The following is a 19,030-nucleotide window of genomic DNA, read 5'->3' on the forward strand; positions in this document are numbered from 1 at the left end:
TCACAGTCATCTTCGCAGTTTTTACCAAGCATAGTGGTTTTCCACAGCATGGCTGAAGTGGGGCATTGGGCCTATATTATTAAGTTAACATAAATAGAACTACATCAAGAATGAATTTGGTTTGTCTCAAGTCTTGGAGTCTGAGTCCAGAGATATTGTAGAAATGGTAGCTCCCTGCCAAAGCATCTCCATCCACAGACATCTAGGATTTTCCATGGGAACCCATGTTAGTATTCCAGGGAGGGGTGGAAGAGAAACAAATAAAGGCCCAGAATGAAGGAGTAAGGGGATCTTTAGGACCAGAACTGGGCACAAAGCCAAGTTCAGATCTGAGAACCTCCACTTAAATTATAAGGGAGGGGTCACCAGAAGAACAAACTTCAACTGAATATTTTATGTTTTCTCTAATTAAAATAATTTGACGCTCAAAGCTTGTAACATTAAACAACATCCAAATGAGTAACCATTTCTGCAGTAACTTGTTTATACGCCCAAGGATACTTTTATTTTTCGTCCAAAATTAACCCTGAAACTGTCAGTGTGGAAGAAATGATCTAGCCATTCTAACATCCATTATTTCAACTTAAAATTGATAAGATGATACGCTGACAAATCTCATAGATATGCAATAGGGTTACTTCTTTTAGTTTGTCCCCTAAACTAAAAAATTCTAAATTTAGTCAAGAGTAAAAATTCAGCAAGAAAAGAAAATAAAGGAACTTAACTCTATGACTAATGACAACTTCTGTTCTTGTACAAGTGTGAAGAAGGGGGAACAAGTTTATTTCTAATTGTATTGATTTAAGAAATCACCCATGTTTGAAAACACTTTACACACAAAATTAAGTCCCTTCTATTGGGCTGATCTAGTCAAAATCATAGGGATTTATCATTAATATGTATCATATGTACAAGATTGAAAAATTCATCTTGCACAGTGTTTTATGCTCTATTTGAAATACAGTGAACTTCATTATATTTGCAGTCAGCAGCAGAAAGCATATTACATTTTCAATCATATCCAATATCAGCAAAAAGCTAATAATGCTATAATCCCCTTTCCATGGTATGTCTTTACGTAAAGAGGCACTTCTTTCTTTGTCCGCACTGCACTCACTGTAAGAGGAAATAGTACAAACTCATTTGAAGTGTGGGCTTTTAGGACATTAATTGGCACTCTAGAGCCAACATGGTAGTTTAGCAAATTAATGAAATATTCTCAAAGTTTGGTTGCCACCCACATGGGTTATGGCAATAAATAAACAAACAAACCCTAACCTCTCTATGTATGGCATCTGAACATAGAAAGATTGAATCAAATAAGGTAGCCAAGTAAGATTCAATTTTCTTTCCAGCTTGTGACACCCTTACTTATGGGATTTGGTTGGTTGGGGGGGGCATGTGCCCAAAGGCCTGGTCTACACTATAGAGTTAGTAAGGCAGCTTATGTCGACTTAACTCAGTAAGCATCTATGCTAAGATGTCACTCCCACCGATGTAACTTGCTGACTTACACCGACTTAACTCCACCTCCGCGAGAGGTGTAGCGCTTAGGTGGACATAGTTAGGGCAACACAGTGTCAGTGTAGACACTGCATTGCTTACATTGCCTGTTGCTGCCGTTCAGAAGCTGTCCCACAATGCCCCACACTGACAGTTAAATTGGAGCAAGTGCTCCTAGTGAGGATATGCACTACTGATACGAGTGTGGTGTGGACATGCAAAAGCAATTTAATTACTACAGTGGCTATAAGTCGACTTAACTTTGTAGTGTCGATTTGCCCAAGGAGTCATGTTTCTAGGATCAGAAGCTTTCACAAGTTATGTACACAGTTGGCTAATTAAACCAAAAGCGGACTAAGGCACAAGGTTCACTGAGCACCCTTCTAAAGAGAAGGTTTCACGACAGTTGTGCTTTTTTTCTTATCCTTCTGCTAAATAATGACAAACATTTCAATTAAGCTAAACCATATGAACATAAACGTCATGAGTTTATTCTGCAGTTATCCAAATGCATTCTTAATAATAAAATACCTGTCTTACTGCCACATCAGAAAAACACTAAAAACTTAACTGTTGCTCATCAAGAACACTTGCAACTGCTGTATAAACTGTTATGTGAACACAGGCTACTAGACAAGTTGTCTTCAACAGAATGAAAAGAAAAAACTTTAAATCAGAGTGAAAAAAAAATCAATACCTATCTCACAGCTTAGTATAAAGATATACTCTTGGCGGAATTCTGTACCACTGCACATGAGCGGAATTTATGTCCCCTGCAGATTTCTTTGCTTCCCGACAGAAAAATGACTTTCTGACGGGGAAGCAAAGGGAAGCCACAAGGGTGGTCATGCAACCCTCCCCAGCAATATGTTTCAGGGGCCCAGGGCAGCTGGAAGAAAAGTACATCACTGTGCGGCAGGAGGTGGGACTGGGGAAGGCTCAGCTGGTAGTCGCAACTGGGCTGGGAAAACAGGACTTCCTCTTCCCCTGCACAGCATCCGGGGTCAGGTCAGACCCACCCCCAGATTTCTCCTCCACCTGAAGGAAGCTCTGCAAACTTCCCCCTCACCCGCACGCTTCCTTTGCCCATTGCTCCTCAGCTGCAGGGGGAGGGACCCCTGTACAGGAGCTGCTCTCCCACATCCACCCAACCCCGTGCATCCAGACCTCCTCACACCCAGACGCTCCTGCTGAGCCTCACCCCTCCTGCACTCAGAACCTCCCCCCAAAATGAGCCCCTCTCCCCCTGCACCACCCCAACAAGACACCCGCACCTGGATCCCCACCATGCCCCAACCAGCTGCATCTGGACCCTTCCCCCCCCCAGCCACTGAGTCCCCCAGACCCATACCCCCCTGCCAAGGTCTCTTCCCCCCCACACCACCCCTCCCCCACTGAGCCTCAACCACCTTCACCTGGACCCTCCTGCAGAGTCCCATTACCATTGCACCCAGAACCCCCTAACAAGCCCCTGTGCATCCACTGAGCTACCCATACCCAGACTGTCCCACAAAGAACCCTCTCAACCTACACCTGGATCCCCCCACACTAAGCCCCTCCACACTTGAATCCTCGCGCTGTGTCATGGTTGGGTGCAGCCTCACCGCTGAGTCCATGTCCCAAGGGAGCTGTACAGTGATCTCCCACCTCTGTGCAGCCAGTGGCCTGTGCTCCCCAATGCCATGCTGTAGCCTCCCCATTTATTTGACAAATAAAATGTGCAGAATTTTAAAATATTGTGCATAGAATTTTTATTTTTTTGGCACAGATTGCCCTCAGGAGTAAGAGAGACTTCAAAGAACTGTACTCTAGTGAGAAAAAAGCAACAACAAACTTCCCTTTACAAACAAAAGTAGGTCTACAATGGAAAAACAACTATCTATCCAGATACAACCCTGGGACTGGCTGAATCAGGTTACCTGCCTCCAAAGTCCACTTCTATTAGAACTAAGTACACAAAGTCATCAAAAGTGCTTAAGGAAAATTGAGGTTCATACCACCTCATATTAGAAAATACAAGGACATGCATAAATACAGAAACTCTCTATAATAAATAAAAATAATAATCATCTAATACCACTATTTTTTCAGTCCCAGTCCTGCAATCAGATCCACAAGTGGATCCTTGCACCATGCAGAGGGCCAGTGAACTGTCTTTAATAGGGCTCCATACGGCACATGATGCTGCCTACAGCAATCTGATTGCAGGACTGGGGAACAATTTTGAGTTCTAAGTGGGCACCTCTGCAAACAGTATCCCAAACGTATGGAGTAAAGATTTAAACTTTAAATATGTTCAAAAGAGATTCACTTCCTGCATCACTAAAAATAGACACACATTCCTTTAAACCAAGACACTATGGTTTTTCTTTTAAAAAATAATTAAATTGGTGGTTGATAACTTGTCTGTGGTTTTATACAACACTAAGTAATCTGGAAAAGAGAGACTATGTATAGATCCATTAAAGAATATATGTAATATTGCACTGAATGAATTTATTCTCCAGATAACACATCATGTCCTCTATGTGGACGTAGTATTACTTCCTTCCTGTACTATGATGCATCAGTACATTCTAAATTTTAGATTTCATTATGCATGAAGACTGTGTTTCAATGTACAGTTAAAACGCAGACATTATAGTATGCTCACGTTACATTAATGCCATCTAACTAAATTTCAGTTCTTTAATTATATCTGCAATGCCATCCTCGTATTAGGTGAAGATGCATCAAATATATCACAAAATAGTCTACATATATCAGTATATTTGAAGCCTTTGGTTTCAATTCTAAACTATCCTGACATATTGTGTAAACAGCAGTGTCCAAATGAAAACATTAACATGTCACTGGAACTACACTGTGCTAGTAAATTATGCCTTGTTCAGCATATATTCCTCTCTAAAATCTTACCAAAAGATACCTGACCTAAACACCACCAAACTGAAGCCAAGAAACATGATTAAATAGTGTGTGTTTGGTTTAATTTGAATCCTCAAACCCAATATAAACTTTGCTCTTCAAATACCAAGTGGGTCTACTAAACGCTAGCAACGTTTTTGCATTTCATGTAGCCCCTAGGTTAGTTCAGTTACAAGCTTTTAGATTCAGCTATCCTAAATTTATAAACACCATGAGACATAGCTATGAAAATATAAGGATAACTCACTTCACTGCTGAGGATCTTAGTTTGATGCAACACCAATATTCCCCTTGTCCCTGTGTGTCCCGCTTTGATGAAAATACTGTGTATGAAAACAGATTATTTTTAGACTCAGTATGTGAAAGCACAGTACTTCCTGTCTCAGCTCCACCTTAAAAACTACACTCTTTTTGAGTTCTACATCTAGTATTTCATAACCCCTGCTATCAAATGCAATGGAGGGGATGTCGAAGGGACAAGGTGTTAGAAACTTGAAATGTCAATTCCCTAGTCCATAACTCAGCACAAGAAAAGTTTGGTTAAAATACACTGTCACTCTTAAGGCAATCATGTCATATTAAAACGATGGCATTTTTATCTGTCACAGCTATGAATAGACTCAAATATTTTTATTTATAACACTGATCTTTTCCATAGCAACAGGATGTGAACATGGCATTCCCAGTATAATGAAGTCACTATAGCAACATGATAATGATGTCAGAATAATCAGAAAGTATTTCATACTTAGGAGATGGTGCATCGCACTAGCTGTGCATAAATTAAAAAGTTACAGATACTGTAGAATCTAGCCTGTTCTGCTTTAAATTTATCTTTCACTTAAAACTCACAGAAACAACATTAAGGTATATAGTGTGTTTGATTATTAATATCTGTTTCTTAGTGACTTCAGTCCTTATTGTCTCACAATTTCAGAAACGTCCATACTAAACATATTTCGCCTCTTGAGGAGTCTGCCATGGCCAATTGGATAAAGAATCAAGTGCTATTCCATTAACAAAGGAGGAGAATTTTTTCAGAATATTACACAGCAAAACAGGGCAGTTCACAATTCAACCCCGGTCTTCCTCAAATAATTCAACCCTGGTCTTCCTCAAATAACACAGTGAGTTAGATTACTTGATGCTGCTAAAGTTCAAACACATTTGGTGCCACATTTTAGACTGCGAACAATACACAAAGCCAAAATTACAAACTACTACTCTGGTTAAAAGCAATTTAATAAATACACACACAAACAAGAAGTTGTGGTACCACATTTACAGATTATTGAAAATGAAAGAATTTTTAAAAATCTGGTTCATTACCTGTGGTGTTTGTTTACTGTTTGCAGTTCATTCCAATATATGACTAGAACAATGAAAATAGACAAGTCAGTTTCAATTTCTGTTTTTCAGACATTAACACAAGACTGCAATGCTGGGTTACAAACATTGCATAGAAAGATTTAAACTCAAACTCAAAATTATCTGTAATTAAGTTTTTAAAAAAACATACTGGCAACATAACTATAGCTATTAGGTTTTGTCAAATTTCCTAAACAAAAATACCCACGAAATTTGGAGCTAAACAGCGTGCCTTTCACCATGAATAATTTTTGCAGTTCGATGAAGGGGGAAAAATTAAATTTGATGGTGTCTGGAGGCATATAATAGTTTTTTCTATTGAATACTACTGGAAAGACTACCCTCCTGGTAATTCTTGTGATAGTCAGCTCCCTATTTTAAAAGTTTTAGAGTGATGTAGATAATGTAACACAACCCAGCCCCAATAAATCATGTGATGTTTAAAAGTTTCAGTGCCGAGCAGAGGTACATACTATTCTATGTACATGCCAAAGTTAGCCAACAAAAAATTCTGAAAGATTCCTACAAGTCGGAATTTAGCTATCAATAATGAAAGCAGCCCTTGAAATATATACTTTGATGTCATATACTACCCAGACTTGGAGGGCTGTAACTTACAAAATTGAAACAACCCCGTTCACCCCCACATTTAAATAGAAGAATGGCGGAAGGCAAGGAGAGAAGACAATCCCCCCTAGAGTGACACCTTCAGAAAAGTGACAATGTAATAAAATGTTTGAAAATAGGAAGCACTATAAAGACATGATCATGCAAATGAAAGATGATGCTCTTTTCCCCTTTCACCTACTGCCCAAAATAGCAATCCACAGCTAGCTTGTTGCTTGATAATTCAGGTAACATTTGTTTTGTTTTTTGTTTTGATTTAGGACCACAGAAAACTTTAAACCCATGTTGGAGAACAGTTTACAAACTGTCTCAATGGCCCTTCCCAAACTTTCCTCTTCAAAGTCAGGACAGTAGGAACAGGAAAATAAACTCTCAGAATCGAACATTCAGAAACACAAATCCAAGTATCACCCACCTCAAATAGATCTTTCCCACACAGACCACCTAAGCCTTGTCTCACATGTTAGCCCCAAGTTATCTTCAAAGACAAGGTATGAGAACCACAGCAGCCTTTTATGTCCCCTTGCAATGTCTTTGGGAGCAGTGAGATGGCCTGTTCCCCTTCAACTTGGGTTCCTTGCCTCCCTCTTCAGTCTGGGCTGTAAAGCCCCTCTAGGACTGAGAAACACCCCATACTCCATGGACCAGTAAGAGAACTGGAAGATTTTCTAGGCCCAATTATACAATCTGGGGAGAGTTTCTGCTACTGCAACACTGAACGCACCAATACTGAAAAGACAACAGGAAGCGGTGAAGAGTCCAGGAGCGAGGTGGGTATGCCAGGTTGCCAGACAAATTCACTCCCTCCACCCTCCGCACACCCCAAAATAGGGAAATGCAGCATCCTTGGCATCTGATTGTCCCCACATCTGGAGGTCTGAGAGACGCTGGGGAAGTCCTGGTTTCACTTCCTCTATTACCATGGCTAGCATGCACTAGGTGGGTCTAGGAGGTGTGGGAGAGTGGCTGATGGCAGCATCTCAAGGAATGCACTAAACTACCCTGCTAGCTCCCATGTGGGGCACGGGCACGGCCCACGCCGGGTCAGGCCACCCCGAATATGCCTGACGCCAGCCAAGCGCAGTGCCAACAAGGCAGATGGGCAGCCCAGGCCCAGTGCCCACCCCCTCGCCCAGCCCCAGGAAATCACAACAGAACTATTTGTACGGGAAGGGAGAGGGAGACCCGCTGCCGGGCAGCGCTGCCAGCCCAGGGACGCCCTGGGGGCAGTGCCCCGGCCGCCTCCCCCTTTCTTCCTCCAGTCAGTGCCCGCCCCCCACACACACCCCCGCCCCGCTTCCTAGAGCCGAGCCTGCCCTGGGCGCCCCCTTCCCCCTGGGGGTCAGCGGGCCCACTGCCTGCCTCCCTCCCGGGGCCCTCGGTTTTCCCCTGGGGGCAGGAATCCCGCCCCCTCACTCCCCTCCTCCTGCAGGGCTGGGGGAGGACACAGGTCAGCGGCCCCCCAAGGAAAGGTCAGGGCCCTCTTTACCCCTCACTCCCAGCGGCCCCGGGGGGCGCCCCCGAACCCCCCCCCCGGGGGCACTGAACGCCAGGGCCCCTCCCATGTCCCCTTCCCCAGGGGTCCCACTGACTCGCCCCGCTTTCCCCCGGGGGCCCCCACCCGGCGCCTGGCTCCCTCCGGCTGGGGGGCCGGTACCCCCGGGGGTCCCCGACCTCCCCCTGGCAGGGGGGGGGCCCGGCCCTTCCCCGGGGACGGGCCCCCTCGGCCTCGCTGCGGGGGAGCTGGGAGCCCCGAGCGGGCCCGGCCCAGCCCAGCGCCGCCGCCGCCGCCCGACTCACCCGCCGCCGGTGCCCGCCGGGCCGCCCCGCCGCCGCCGCCGCCTCCTTCCGCCGGCCGCTTGCGCTCGCTGCTCCGCTCGGGGCTCGGCTGCTGTGCGCGGCGGCGCCGCGTCCGCCCCGCCCTCCTCGGCCTCCGCCTCCGCCTCCGCCTCCGCCCGCCTCCCCCGGCCCGGCGCCCGGCAGCGGCAGCGGCCTGGGGAGGAGCCGGCGGGGCGGGCCCGAGACGGCCGGGAGAGCGGGGCGCCGGGAGCCGGGGTCCCTTGGAAGGAGGTGGAGGGGTCCTGGGCTATGCGGGGGGGGGAGCTGGAGGGGATGGGGGCTGTTGGAGGGGGCGACCTGGAGGGGTCCTCGGCTATGGGGGGAGGAGCTGGAGGGGTCCTCGGCTATGGGGGGGGGGGAGCTGGAGGGGATGGGGAGGTGGAGGGGTCCTGGGCTATGGGGGGGGAGCTGGAGGGGATGGGGGCTGTTAGGGGGGCGAGCTGGAGGGGTCCTCGGCTATGGGGGGGGGGGAGCTGGAGGGGATGGGGGCTGTTGGAGGGGTCCCGGGCTATGAGGGGAGCTGGAGGGGGCAAGCTGGAGGGGTCCTGGGCTATGGGGGAGAGAGAAGCTGGAGGGGATGGGGGCTGTTGGAGGGGTCCTGAGCTATGGGGGGGATCTGGGGAGCTGGAGGGGATGGGGTGTTTGGAGGGGGATGTGGGTAGGTGCTCAGGCTGGAACTTTTCTATTGGAAATTCCTGTTAACAATTTATCTGGTTCCTACTGGTCTGAATCATTGACCAGAGTGAGGGCAGAGCGAACTGTGCTGCTGGTTTTTATTTTTCCTATCACTTGATGTCATGTTTTATTTATTTATGCAGGGCCCTTTGTGTACCTCATGCTTTACAGACAAACAAAATAAAAGTTACCTGCTTTGAAGAGCTTATAGTCTGTCCCCAGTTCTGCTGTCACTCGTTCTGTGTGGGGGGACCTCTCCCCTCTACTCCTCCAAACCCTGCCCCATCCCCAGACTCCTCCAACCGCCCGTGGGTGGACCCCTTCACCACGGTGGGGCACTAAGCAGGTCCACCCATCCTCCCACATGGAACCCACAACAGGCCTAAATGAAAACAGGCAAAACCAAATATACCCAGGGAGGCAGGGCAAGAGGAAGACATCAGTGACTACACACAAGCGATATGCTTTGATGGGGGCTTGCATGTTGTTTTTTCAAAAAGAAAAGGAGTACTTGTGGCACCTTAGAGACTAACCAATTTATTTGAGCATGAGCTTTCGTGAGCTACAGCTCACTTCATCGGATGCATACTGTGGAAGCTGCAGAAGACATTATATACACACAGAGATCATGAAACAATACCTCCTCCCACCTCACTCTCCTGCTGGTAATAGCTTATCTAAAGTGATCATCAAGTTGTTTTTGGTATTGTTTCATGTGTGTATATAATGTCTTCTGCAGCTTCCACAGTATGCATCCGATGAAGTGAGCTGTAGATCACAAAAGCTCATGCTCAAATAAATTGGTTAGTCTCTAAGGTGCCACAAGTACTCCTTTTCTTTTTGCGAATACAGACTAACACGGCTGTTACTCTGAAACATGTTGTTTTTTGTTGTCAGTAGTACTATTCCTATGCGTAAGTGCTTTGCTGTATCAAGCCCACATGATCAGCATTTTGCAGGATGAAGCCCCACCTAGGAGTAGCCTGGGAAGAGCAGAATATATCTAGTGAGCATGATAAGCTAGTTTTAGCTATGCCTTCCACTTGTGTAGTGTGAAATTCACTCCCATGTGTCGGGCTAGCCCAAACCACCCAGGACCCTCTCTGAGTGGTGCTTAGGACTTGTATCAAGAGGTAGCCATGTTAGTCTGTATCCACAAAAACAACAAGGAGTCCAGCAGCACCTTAAAGACTAACAGATTTATTTGGGCATAAGCTTTCGTGGGTAAAAAACTTCTTCAGGTGCACAATACCCACACAAGCTTATGCCCAAATAAATCTGTTAGTTTTTAAGGTGCTCCCGGACTCCTTGTTGTTTTTGTAGGACATGTACTGGCCCTCTGCAAAGAGGTGCATTCCATCCGTGACTCTGGAGAAGACAAGTAGTTCTTCTGTTGTCTCGGGGGGCCCACAGCCCATTTTTTCAGCTAGCGCTCGGCCTCATAACTTTTATTTCAGCCTGATTCAAACCTAGAAACGCTTCTCAGCTTCAAGCATGGATTTTTTGGATAATGTAAGGCAGGGGTTCTCAGCAAGCCTAGGAGTGTGACCCCCTTATAAACACATTTTTAAAATATATTTATAACTATAATAAATGCTGGAGGTGAAGCGGGGCTGGGTGGTGGAGGCCCCGACGTGACCCTCCACGTAATAACCTTGTGACCCCCCTAAGGGGTCCCGACCCCCAGTTTGAGAACCCCTGATATAAGGTGTTTATTATGTGCACATGATTGTTAAATGGCCCACTGCAGTTTCATTTGCTTTTCATACATAAATGTGCTGATCTCTTTCAAAATTCTTTCAATTTATGACTTAATTAAGACTTAATCTATTTTGTTACACAATCAGGAATAAACCTGGCAAGCCAAACATAGCTGCTGGGCCGGGACAAATTTACAGACAGAAAAAAGCATACCAATTTATTTTGGACCATGGTGTAAACCATTTAATTTTAATGCCATAACTCCGGTTTAATAAATATAATCTCAGGAGAGTATGAAAGTGCTCATAGTTCAAGAGTATGATTGGATTTACTGTAGCAGCACTGTATAATCATTAAATATTGTGTTATAAACAGCACTTTACACTGAGAGATTGTCAGGCTCCAAAACAATGTAAATATTTATATGGAGTTTACTAAACTTCCAGTTTAGTTGAACTAGTTTTTAAGCCCTAGTTCTGTTAGTATATTAAACTCTCAATTGATTAGATGTTTTTGGATGTGCTGCCTGGGTCTGTTCTTTGTTATTTTTTCTTTTACAGCACCCAAAAATGCCTTACTCCTTACAGCACAAGGTAAATTGCACGTAGTTCCTAACTTAGAGAGTTTGTACTCCTTTCACTCAGGATGTAACCAGGGAAACAAGCAATTGGCTGAGGGGGGTACTGCTGGCAAAGAAACAGCTCACACTGTAAGATGACATTGTTACTTGTTTTTCAACAAAGGCATATGGCTCAGCATAGTTATAAAATAATGTAAATAAATATGTATCGCAAATGTCTCAGAGTGAAATTCACCTTCTGCAAAGGGTCAATTCAAGGCCTATTTAAGGTTGAAATCTTAAGTGGGACTTGAATGGGAAACAGGACTTTTGCAGGGTGAATTTCATCCTAGTAAAGCAAGAATGTGGTTGACCCACTTCACATGGCTGTCTTGGTAGAAGTAGATCTTAATGAGGAGTGGGTAATGGCACTCAGTCTTGCTTTAGTTCTCCTTTTAGCCCTGTCTACTTCCAGATCTCATGCTGGTACACCAAACACGTTCTGCTGAACTAGATTCATCCATGGTATAACTCCTGGCTTCCCTATACAACAGCAGGTAGGAAAGTATTTAAATAACAAAGACAAACATCATGAAACTAACATGACGTTTGCTACTATATTCTATCCCTTTCACCTACCCTTTGTCTGTCTTGTCTCTTTAGAGCAATGGTAGTCAATAGGCAGACCATAGGCCACATCTGGACTGCCAGATGCTTTTGAATGGACCCCAAAATCATTTTATTTACTTATTATTTTTATAATTATTTTCTCTGGAGTCTGGACCTTCACTATACCTTGACCAAGAAATTTGAACCTTGACAAAAAAATAATTGACTACCCCTGCTTTAGACTGTAAACTCTTTGGGGCGGGGGCTCTCTCTTATTCTATGCTGTACCATGCTTAACACAGTAGAGGCCCATTCTTGACTAGACGCTACACACTACTGTAATAAACATGATAAATAATAATAGAAAACCCTGGCAGGTCCAAATTCATTTAAGGGGTGGACCAAGGAAAGCTGAGGAAAGGGACAAAGTAGCTGAGTGAGGACATCCCAATCAGCATGAGAAGACACAGATAAGGAAAGAAAAACACCCTCTCACTTATCTATCAAAGCAGTGTGTTGACAGTTAACAGGGCAGGGTGGGGTGTAATGTCTGCAAGAGGTATTGTGAAAGTGGAACCATATTGAAGAACTGGTGACATGATGTAAAGTTTTAAAAATCAAAAATACATAATAGGACAGCAGTAACATTGAAGAACAGGAATATATATTCTTTCATCTCCTTCCTATTTTGTTTTTATGTTGATTTTCAGTTAGACTGTAAGCTTTCGGGGGGACTGGGTCTTCTGTAATATGCAGAGAATCTAATTCAAAGCCCACTGAAATCAACGTAAAGATTCTCATGTTCTGAGGGCTGTTAGACTTCTTCCCCAGTTCTGTGTAACTTATAATTCATCTGTAAAATATAGGTTTGAATTTTGCTCAAGACAAGCTCAGATGTAAGATAAACCAGTTTTAGAAATTATGCAGAATGCCTGTTTTTGCCAGTTTAAAGCTTTAAATGCCCCTGAAAGTAAAGCCGTTCAGTCTCTCTGAATTTGAATGTTTAGCTCTCAGTGAGTATTACTTGAAAACAATAGAAATATCTCTATGCATTTTAAGCACTGCTTTTTCTAATTACATAACCAGCTGTCAAGAGACATAAGAACCCCAGCCACTACCTCTGGAGATATTCCAGGTTAGGCTACACAAAGGACTCTCAGGCTGCTGAGAGAGGTGATGCTAAGCTGCCCTGCAGCAGCTGCAAGCAGATAGAACGAGATGACGCATGGTCCTTCACTATGCCCCTCATTTGTCTACTCTGCTCCTATTTCACTTGTGAACTTCAGTTGATATGAGTAGGAGATTTTCATGAGGACTGATTATAAAATAGTAGTACTTTGCACTTACATTGCCTTTCATCCAAAATGCTCTAACAGAGATGGGTACATATTATTAGTTTCATTTTAGAGATGCAGAAAAGGAGAGGTTAAGTGACTTGCCCATAGTCATACAACCAGTCAGTGGCGGGGAGACAAATAGAATCCTGACACCCTCCTCAGCTCTAACTACTAGATAATACTGCTTTCTCACTTCTCCTTTCTGCAGTGGAGATCTATAATGCAGCAGAATTTTGCTTCTAGCTGCAATTCATGGGTTTTGATAATGAGCTATAAAGCCCTATCATTTGGGGCTTGAGTCTTAGCTACCTGGAACTCATCTCTCTCTCCCTCCTTGTACCATCCTGACAGATGAATCACTCTTGCTCACCATCCCTCGCTTTGTATGGTTCAAGGCAGGCTGTTCTCAGCAGAGGGCTCTCTGAATTCACTCCTCCTGTAGATCTAACAGAGTGCAGACTAGCTAACCTTTAGGGTACTATTGACTCAGGCTTTTGTCTGAGCGCGGTTAGTATGGAAAGAGCTGATGTCCTTAAGGAGAGCTCCGACTACAGGGTGGGGATGTTCCCTTTGAGTTTATATATATTACTGTGGAATCTGTAAAATGTAGGGAGTGTTCTTCTGACAGAAAATTACTGGCTGCATAAAGTCAAAAATAGGGGGCCAAATCCTGAAGCCCGCTCCTTACACAGGCAAACGGTCAATGGGAGTTGTGACTTTGACTGCTGTAAAGTCAATAGGGGTGAAATTCAATCCTGTGTAGAAGGCCAGCACAGGGGCGAGGTATGACTTAAATTCCCCTATTCCCTCAATGGGGCTTAATGGAATTGAAGTGCTACATAAAATTTGTGCTATGCCTTGGCACAAGGGTGAATTTCACCTGAGGCATCTCTCTAAATATATAATAAACAGTGCCCCTGATATCCATCCCTCCGTCTCCTTTCTGACTCAGCATTACTGACTCTTCCTTTACTGCACCCAGTGAGTCATTCACTGTTATCTATTTCATATCCAGCATTTGGGATCATATTCTATGTTTCAAAACAATAAGGAGGGATGAGGCACTCAGGGCCTGATTCAGCAACAGGACCTGTTTAGCTTATGTTGCTGGGAAGGTTGATTTGTCCAAGTTTCTGCTGGTTTACATGGAACCTGAGCAGATTGATTGCTGAGTCAGACCCTGCAGGTGTGTGAAATCAGATCTGATGGAATATGTACTTTGGTAACAAAGTGATAAACTCTTTTAAAGAGAGAGAGAGAGAGAGAGAGAGAGAGAGAATGAATGTAAGGCCAGTTCCAATGTATTGCAATTAATGGGAGTTTCCTATTGAGTTCAGTGGGTGCTAGACTGGGGCCTTAGGTCTGGTAAGATGCACGATCCTGACATCTCTGGAAACAGGATTCCCTCCATTTATCAGCAGAGCAGGTATGGCAGCAGTAGCACAAGCCTCCATACATTGGGCCTGACTCACCCCTATGTTACTCCACTCTCCCTTCTTCGCTGGTAAGGAGACTGAGATCGGCTCACAATGGTAAATATTGTAAACACACCCAGCATCTTTTTGAGACTGGCACGTTCTCTAAATGAAAACAAATAAACTCATTGCACACACACCATTGAGCAGCCATCCCCTGGTACCAACTTGCAGGCCTAGCTCTCTTGGGCTGGATTTGAGCCAGCATCCTTGGCACAAAAGACTGATTTGCTGCTGCTTTGCAGTTTTTGTCACTACTTATACCCATGACCTATATCCAAATGGTAAGAGATTTACTTACACTTTGCAGCATAGGTGTGGGGGTGCTGCGAAGCCACCCACCCCCCCGCCCCCCCGGCTTGAAGTGGATTCCATCAAATACAGGGGTTAGAGTTTGGTTTGGCACCCCCCACTATGTAAGTTTTTCCCAGCGCCCCTGCTTGGCAGTGTACATGACAACACGAGCTGCAGGGCACAGAATCAAGCCTTCTATATCCCTGTTACCCGAACCCTGAGCCTTCCACTCCCTCAAGTGATGCTGAATTTTACAGTTTCAGCAAGTATCGAAAACTAGCTTCAGTCTTATTTCTACAAAAGACCCGAGTTGTTGCACAAAATCTTATTTCCAACCAAATCCATCCCTGGTGTAAATCTACCAATGTCAATGAGGTTATTACACCAGGGACTGTTTGGCCTGCTATGTTTTGGGATGTGGCAAGAGTGAGACTAAATGCAAAACATGGTCATCCTGACCCCCTGCAGTGGGCTTGAAACCCATCGCCTGGAAAGGCTTCACCGGTCTGTGGGTTAGACGGATGTTCATACAGACAGATGAAAATGAATCAATCCCCTGGGATGGTTTTTAAAATTACAATTGCCCAATTGGATCAATTATCACAACTTCAGCTGATGCAAACATCTAGTTAATATCCATGTGCCAACTTAATGAAATCCAGAAACAATTTGCAATCTCATAATGAGCCTGGATTCCTAGCTGATAGAATCACAGGACTGGAGAAGAGCGGTCAGCTCAGCAAAACAGATCAATGGTACATTTAAATGAAAATGTGTTCAGCACTATACAGGCTCCTAATATGTTGTTAATATTATCATCATCAAGTGAAGTGCCGACTTCATTATGACTGTTTGAGCTATGCAAACTGTGCAGAAACAGTTGGTTTTTTACCCCCTCCAAGTTGTGTTTGATTTTTAAAAATATAATCATTAAATAATTGTTACAAACAAAATCATGAGCCTTTAAAATGCAAACAATTTTTCCTTAACATATTTATTGTAATGTATCATTAGAAATGATTAATTATATTAGCAATGCATAATAGCTAGCATTTTTATGGCTCTTGCACACAGCATGTGTGCGTGTATATAGAGATCAGAGGCATTGCAAGTGCACTTTGCCTCATGTCACCATGCTATGCACCACCGTGATGCAATGCACCAAAAACATTCCTGCTGGAGGTTAGACGATGAAGATCATTTAAAGTGCGCCAGCAACCTGCAAACTGTCTGGAGGAAGGTGAACTGCTAACATACCAGAGACATCACAAGATCAGGCAGATGGGATCAGATGGGCTCCTAAACTGAATACGTCCAATGCCTTCAGACTGTGGTGGGTCTAAGCATATGCACTGGCCTATGACCCACAGTATGTGTGAACCTATGTGGCTAATCATTCCTTCCCCCAACTTCTGGGAGTAGAGGAGACCCTGACCGGATGGGTCACTCCAAGGGGGCATGGTGGTTGGGGAGGCAGTGTTGATTCCAATGCATCATTCCCTCATCTCTCCCTGGTACCCTACAGAAGCACCTCTGCCAGTATTCAATGTGGCTGCTGGGAGCAGGGGCTGGGGCCAAGAAGAGGGGTTTTTGCTCTGTGCCGTTCTCCTCCAGAGTCAGCAGATACATCTTCAAGCAGCTTTATGGGTATTAGGGCTGGATCCCAGTGGGAGGCCTTGGTTCCAGTGGGAGTTAGGGCTCAGTCCTGGGAAGTACTAGGCATTCCTAGCTGAGACTCAGTGCCTGCACCTGCAAGCATGAGGCAGCTTCCTGGAAGAAAGGGCCAAAAAAGCAGTGGGGGGGGGGGACTGACCATTCACAAGGCTGGGGCTCGCTTCATCTTGGAAATGCAACATCCAGCAGGGTTGTAGTCTGTGACCTTCACTGCTCTGTGCCCTTGAGGGGAAGATAGGAAGGGAACTCCTTAAGATGACCCTCCAGGAGTTTCCTCCTCTGCCTCAGCAGGTGCTGTCTGGCGCAAACTCTCCTTTCAAACCGGCCAGCTTGAGATGCTGAGCAAAGCATTGTCTCATGCCCCTTTCTTGGTGCATTTGCACAGGGAGCTGATGTATCTCCTCAGAGCCTGAGTCTTGCCTATAAAACTCCCAAAAGGCAGCGAACTTGCTAGGGAGGGCAGCATAGATCAGGCCTCCTGCGGTTTGACTCTAACAAGACACTGCTCATAAGCACAGACAGTTTCCCATTTTTTGGGTGAATGGGATCTTAATGGCCTGATTTTATTATTTGCCCTCCACAAGCAAGAGCTTCCCTGTGTGAGGCTCTGAAAACGTGCGTTTGCTGCCAAGATCAGCTGTTGGCAATGGGAAAAGCCCAAGTGAGCAAAGGATATGAACCTCTTAGCTCTAATTATGTCGCTTGCTTGCTTTCTAATCACAGCCATTGATTTCATAGCTATATTTAAAATAGTTTTCCAAGCAATTTGTTATCCAACCCCTCCCCATCTCGTCACGGCAAATCTATTCATGGAAGAGAGATGTGCTTTCAAAGTAGAGCTTGGAAGGTTTATTTTTGGACAGTAGAAGCAATTTTGTATTGCTTAGGCGTCAGCCAGCCAGTGGGAGAGGCAACAGGCCCAATTCTCCCCTGCCTGACACCTCCTGCAGTCACTCGTGCAGAGTGGGCGTAAGCTATTACCACCTCTGGGAAGACATGGAGAATTCCATGTGGGGAGAAATTTACTCCTGCACTGGGCAGGTTTAAGTGGCTAAACCAGGTGAAATGCCACAGAGAATGGGGCCATGGGAGTCAGGACTCCTGGGATGTCCAGCCCAGTACTGGGATGGAGCAGTGTCTAGCAGGTAACAGGAAGGGACTGGGTGTTGAAACAGCTGGGTTCTGTTCTTATCTCTGCCACTAAGGTTCTGTTTGTCTTTGGGAAGCTCCCTTTGCCTGTCAAATGGGATGGCAGGAGGTTTAATTAGCTAATGTATGTAAAGATCTTTGAATTTCTCCCCTAGTGCTGGAGCGGTGCAGGAGAACAGAATGAGAAGGCCTGGTGGGAGACCTGGATAACGAGCTAGCATGCTGCAGTCCCAGAGGGGCATAGCCAGACCCTGGTTTCTCTGTACCCACGCTGCTTTCAGCAGTAAGTGCTTTTCCATTTCGGTAAGAAGAGCTGCGGAGTACCTTGCCTGTGGCACCAGAAGTCATGTGATGGCTCAGGGACTCTCCACTCAGCTGCTATTGTTTTTCCACAGTCCTGCTCCCAACATACTTGTAAATGCAGAATTTTGGAGAGAGAGAGAGAGAGATTACATGAGCAGCGGTGCAAAACTGCCATGAAAATTTAGCAGCCCAAGCACACAAAAAAAAAAAAAAAAAAAAAAAAAAAAAATCTACGCATCCGCCCTTCTCTCTGATGCCTGGTGGAAATGAAAATAATGAATAATATTTTACTCATCCATAAAAGAAGAAAGTTACTCACCCCCAGCAAGAAGAATTGTGTGAGGCTGTATGATGGCATGGTGTGGCCCAGTGTTCATTTAGAGAAATGTAATGAACAAGAACACAGCAAACAGTGAAACAGGCATTTATACAATATTTGACAACACATAAGTCCTAATCTTTATGCAAATTCTCTGTAACGTCTTCAGGCATAAATCCAGCTACCTGTTTCCTTCACTACAATATATCCTTGGACCTGACCCTGCTCTCCCCTTTGCACGGGTGTAACCTGGAATAACACAGCTGAAGCCAATGGATATGAATCAGGAGTGAAAGGAGAATCAAGTGTGAATCAGGTGAATCAGGAGTGAAAGGAGAATCAAGCCCCTAAATCTACAGACCAGTTCTGACACCAGTAAAGGGTCACTGAAGAAATTCTCTCAAGTGTGCAAGGGCTGATATGCCAAGTTCAAAATAGAGAAAGGAGAAATATTATTCCTTCATCTGGCATCAAGCTACGTTTGCTGATTCAGTGATCAAAGGCAGTTGCAGGCACAGTTTCTGCCCTCAACCAACTTCCTGTTGCACCGTACTTTGGATCCTAATATTCGCTCATTCAACTTTACTCAGTGCTACCAAGAATCAGTGTCTAACCTCACCACCCATGATCACCTTACAAACTCTTCTTTTTGTCTGCTCAAAGACAACATGAG

The 19,030-nt window shown here is 44.8% G+C and overlaps 1 protein-coding gene across 5 annotated transcripts in view; it reads right to left on the reverse strand.

Moving 5' to 3' along the window:
- RAP1A (RAP1A, member of RAS oncogene family) overlaps positions 1 to 8,332 on the reverse strand; it is a 67,934-nt gene extending 59,602 nt beyond the window's left edge. Inside the window, exons 1-3 of one of the 5 annotated variants that reach the window (XM_037884802.2) lie at positions 8,224 to 8,332; positions 5,758 to 5,800; positions 4,676 to 4,751 (exon numbers count right to left, since the gene is read on the reverse strand). The gene's annotated coding sequence lies outside the window, so the exon portion shown is untranslated. Of the gene's footprint in view, positions 1 to 4,675; positions 4,752 to 5,757; positions 5,801 to 6,838; positions 7,035 to 8,223 lie in introns of those variants that run through there. The other 4 variants (XM_037884805.2, XM_027822057.3, XM_037884803.2 and 1 more) reach the window with 4 other exon arrangements.
- Between the last annotated feature and the right edge of the window lie 10,698 nt (positions 8,333 to 19,030).

Source organism: Chelonia mydas, chromosome 21, assembly GCF_015237465.2.
Source record: "Chelonia mydas isolate rCheMyd1 chromosome 21, rCheMyd1.pri.v2, whole genome shotgun sequence".
Lineage (NCBI taxonomy): Eukaryota > Metazoa > Chordata > Testudines > Cheloniidae > Chelonia > Chelonia mydas.